The 4,588-nt window shown below is 32.0% G+C and overlaps 1 long non-coding RNA gene across 1 annotated transcript; it reads right to left on the bottom strand.

The window, feature by feature from the left end:
• Window positions 1–795: 795 nt before the first annotated feature.
• Window positions 796–4,162, bottom strand: LOC139863009 (uncharacterized). The gene is made up of 4 exons (XR_011764361.1): window positions 4,111–4,162; window positions 3,629–3,839; window positions 3,481–3,551; window positions 796–1,101 (listed from the first exon to the last, which is right to left on the bottom strand). It is a non-coding gene; the product is annotated as an uncharacterized lncRNA (long non-coding RNA).
• Window positions 4,163–4,588: the final 426 nt, after the last annotated feature.

The following is a 4,588-nucleotide window of genomic DNA, read 5'->3' as shown; positions in this document are numbered from 1 at the left end:
GAACATGTAGTCGATCAAAACAAGGTAGGTTTTGACCCGAATAGAGATGCCGATTCATAATGAATCTATTGAAAAATATCCAAAGAATACCGTCATCACGAGAAGAGAGGAGGAAGTAATCGTTTTGTACGACAATATTTTTGATGATTTCAACATTCCACTCTCTAATTGACAAGGTCTTCATTGGAGTTCATTCAACTCAGATTGAATATCGGCTCGAACAAATAGTGTAGACTGGTTTAAGATATAATAATATGATATCATAGGGGAAATATTTTGGGGTGAACATTAGTATGAGATATTTTTTTTGGTATACCAACTAAACACCATTGGAAGTCAATATACCTTAGTGGGTATATTTAACTGGAGGGATTATGATTAAATGGAAGGGAAAATTGTTTGAAAGTACACCGAACTTTCATCAAATTCCTATTGTATGCATCTAATTTTCAAATCTCCTATTGTATGCATTCAACTTTCTAAATTGTTCTATTGTATGTATTTAACCTGTTATAATAGGTAAACTTTAAGTCACCTATTTTTAATAGTTACATTATTGGTCCCTAATGTTTATTAGATATTGCATCATTTATTTTTTCTAGACAAAATTACTATCATTGATCCCTCTTCTTCTAATTTTACTGCAATGATCACAGCGTTTTTGCACTTTTTGTTAAATCACACAAAAACAGGAACAACAATAACAACAAGAAGGGGTATCAATTTGACCATGGTTAGAGCTAAGTAGAAGGTCAATTTCCTAATAGTTTAATTGATTACTAACGATTTCCTTGAATGAAGTTCTACAACATAGAGAAACATATTTAAATGCATCTCCTGGTCAACAAATCAACAAACTATTTTAAGAAAACAGACTTAGTATTTGAAACTTTGACTGAGAACAAATTATCCTTGCTCACCATTGCCGGAACCACCAAATCGACCAATCACTGGTTGATGCCGGAATCGACCAGTTGTTGTCGGAATAGGCAATCTCACATCGGTTCTCGTCTTAATCTTTTTATGCCGGACATCCATCGGAAAACCATTATCTTACAACAACGTACAATCTTGATAGATCTTCTCAATCGGCATCGTTGTCTGGTTCGCCATCGCAGAGATCGATTACGCCGAGTGCCACATCGAAAATGAAAAAGGTGTTAGGGTTGTGTTCTAATTTTCTGTTTATACTATCCGTATGTATATATATTTATTATGTTATATTTATATTTATATTGTTGGGGTTTTAGTTTAGGATGAAAAGGAAGTTTAGGTTGGAGAGAAAAAAGTAGAAAGAAGGGCTTTTGTTTGATGAAAAGATGAAAACTAGTATTGCTTTATCTAACACAGACTGACTAGAGAAGATTAAATGCAATAGGATTTAATTTAGATTTGGCCGAAACGGAAGAGACTAAGAAAAGCAAAAGTGGTTGCACGGGAACCAAAAAAATAGAGGACAAGTGTTTTGTTAATTCAATACTAGAGATTTATATTATATGATGGATATTTTGGTGATAAACAAAAAGGATGTGATAAATCTCGTATCAGATACTCCAAATTTCAGTTTATAAAGAGACAACTTGTAGATTACTTCAAAAAACAACAATAGGTTATAATCCATTGATGGTTGAATTCAATGTTTGGGATTTTTAAAATTAGGGTTCTTATTTTTTTTAAGTGATGAAGATGTTAGGGTTCTTATTGATGAAGGGAATGGTAGGATGAAATAAGATCTAACGAAAAAATTTAACGGACGTTAAATCGAGGGACCAACCACAAATTTTTTTCTACATAATTACTGGATACCTGGTGTACAAGTTACATGATGCATACAATAGAACAATTTAGAAAGTTAAATGTATACAATAGTATATATGAAAGTTGGATGTATACAATAGAAATTTGTTGAAAGTTCAATGTATTTTTAAATAATTTTCCCTAAATGGAATGGGAGTAAACTCGTGCATTTCGGAGGTTTTTCTACCAAGGTTATTGACCGCATTTTGTATGTTAGCCTTTAATGTCATGATGAATATTTTTGGGTCAGAAATGTTAATAGGTACTATTTTTCGTTATAATTTAAACAATCAGTATCTAGTCAGTTGGAATTCCACCCAATGGCAATGGTTGTGTATCGGCATAATGAAAATGCAATCTTTACGAGCGGTCCATAGGGTTCAACCATCTTTTTCCTAAATGATGGCAGGTATCATTCTCTCCTCTTCTTGTTTAAATTTAACTTATGCACGTCAACACGTCTTCATTAGGTATTCGTTCATTTTTTTGAAATACTACTAGTTAATTACAGTAGAAATCCATTTGTATTACGTATTCTATCAAGCAGTTGTATATTTTTCAACGATTGTATCTTTCTTGTGGTTAAGCTTTATATATATATATATATATATATATATATATATATATATATATATATATATATATATATATATTCATTTAAAACACATATAATTGTGATATTGATTACGTAAATTGATCATATTTGTGTATTCTTCATAAATTTGTATCTTTTTATGCTTTAGTTTATGCGGTTTATTGATAATTTATGTAAGCTTGATTTATCAGTTATAACAAAAAAATACATATGTTGACAAGCTCTTTTAAGTATTAAGATCTTTAATTTTGTTGTTATTAAGTTATTATTATATTCAAATGGTGCGTGTATTGTGCAATTGTGAGATCATAATGTGAATGATCTGTAACTTCCAACTTCTAACTTAAGTTGATATGCAAGTTTCATATGAATATAGATAAGTTTGAGGAAAAGTATGACTATAATAAATGGAAATGTTCCTTTGTTAATTATCGTCTCTTTTATATGAGACCCATTAGACCATTACCAACGATAAGAGGGTTGCCCTCTAATAGCATATCAACTTCGCCCTGCTTCTTTTCATCACACAAGTGAGCACGAGTTGTTCTAATTAAATTGTGGGTTGTTTGTTAATTTTGTTGTATATATGTATTTAGTTACTAGTGTTTAGTTATGGTTAATTTTTATTTAAAAAGCTATCTTGAAAACTAGATCTAACGAAGAAGATGGGGCCAAGTGATGGGGAGGAGATGTCATGGTTGGTAGTGGTGTGTGATGGGTATGTGATAGGTAGGAAATGAAGAGAAGATTAATATGGCGGTCTGTCCAAGGAAGGACTTCATGGTTGGGAGCAGTCTTATAGCATTGAGTAACGCCTTTCTCTGTAGCTAATTTGGCAGACCTCAACAACTAAAGCACGGCTACAACACACCTATGTGCAACAGATAAAAGATATATCCCATTACCATTATCATTGGTCTCAAATGAACTGATGGCAATTATTTGGGGCCACGCAAATTTAAGCACCTTAATTTAAGGATTTTTTCATTAGCTTGATTAGATGATTAAAAATTGCACTTCTCATGAAACAAATGGAATACGAAAGGAAACAAACTATCTAAGATATTGATAGTGGGAAAGAGACTAACCACCCGTTTAAGCATTGTGTCATTACAACGACTTCACGACCAGCAAAACGTGAAGGCGTCCTTTTATTACCCTGAAACAAAATCTTAGAGGTCAGAAGATATACATTATGCACAGTAAATGAATCTAAAACGCAATTTTGATTATAACCATGATAATAACGCGTTCAGTCACACAAAATGGAAATTGAAGGCTGCAGACCCTCGATTGGTGCTACAAGAGACAAGTTAACTTGAATTACATCAGGAAGTCATGAGTGGTATCCTGCATATAACAAGCTTTTGAACATATCAATAAACCTTGTCTAATATATTTCTTCTTTTAGAGACACGATGATTTGCAACACTTATTCCCTGCAAACCTGCATGTACAGCAGATTGTAGAGCTACACAGATAAATAGAGTTTGAATATATATCAAAATATAAATTAAAGCCAGATTCTTTATACTCAATATTATAGTGCATGTTAATAACTATATGTAGTACAGATATTCAAATAAACCCCGTATAGCAGAGAAGTAGATAAATTGAAGCATTTATGAAGTATTCCAACATCTGATGTTGATATAAATGAATTTAGTATTTAAAAAATAGTTTGTAGTAGATTTAATAGAACCAGAAAAAACTTATACCTTTCAAGACTCAGCAACCGATACTAGAGTTCTTGCACCATTTCTTTAACATCCTGTAATTAGAGCACTATTAATTAATTAATTAATTAATTAATGCATAATAATAATAGAACTAGATAACGAAGAACTAGTAGTAAAAGATAACTTTCCCCAAAACATCTATTATCGGGTCAACAGTGTAATTAACGAAGAACTAGTAGTAAAAGATAACATGGCACGAGCTTTTCCATATGAGGCGATAACTGTATTAGTTGACCTGATCAAGAAATAAAGAAGTAAGATCAGTGTTTGCACATTCTACGAAAATATGATCATCTTAATTATGAACGTTGTTCATTTGATGATGACATAAAAAGTGAAATTAGAGATTCGAACGACGACGCTGCCAAGTAATGCTGCGATTTGTACTTCTTCGGAAGGAAAGAGGGAAATTTTTAATAAAAGATTAGGGTTAAGGGTTTAGGATTTAGAGTCACGA

The sequence above is a fragment of the Rutidosis leptorrhynchoides genome, chromosome 8, assembly GCF_046630445.1.
Source record: "Rutidosis leptorrhynchoides isolate AG116_Rl617_1_P2 chromosome 8, CSIRO_AGI_Rlap_v1, whole genome shotgun sequence".
Taxonomy (NCBI): Eukaryota; Viridiplantae; Streptophyta; class Magnoliopsida; order Asterales; family Asteraceae; genus Rutidosis; species Rutidosis leptorrhynchoides.
Note: the sequence above shows the minus strand (reverse complement) of the source record. Positions and strands in the feature narration are given on the sequence as shown.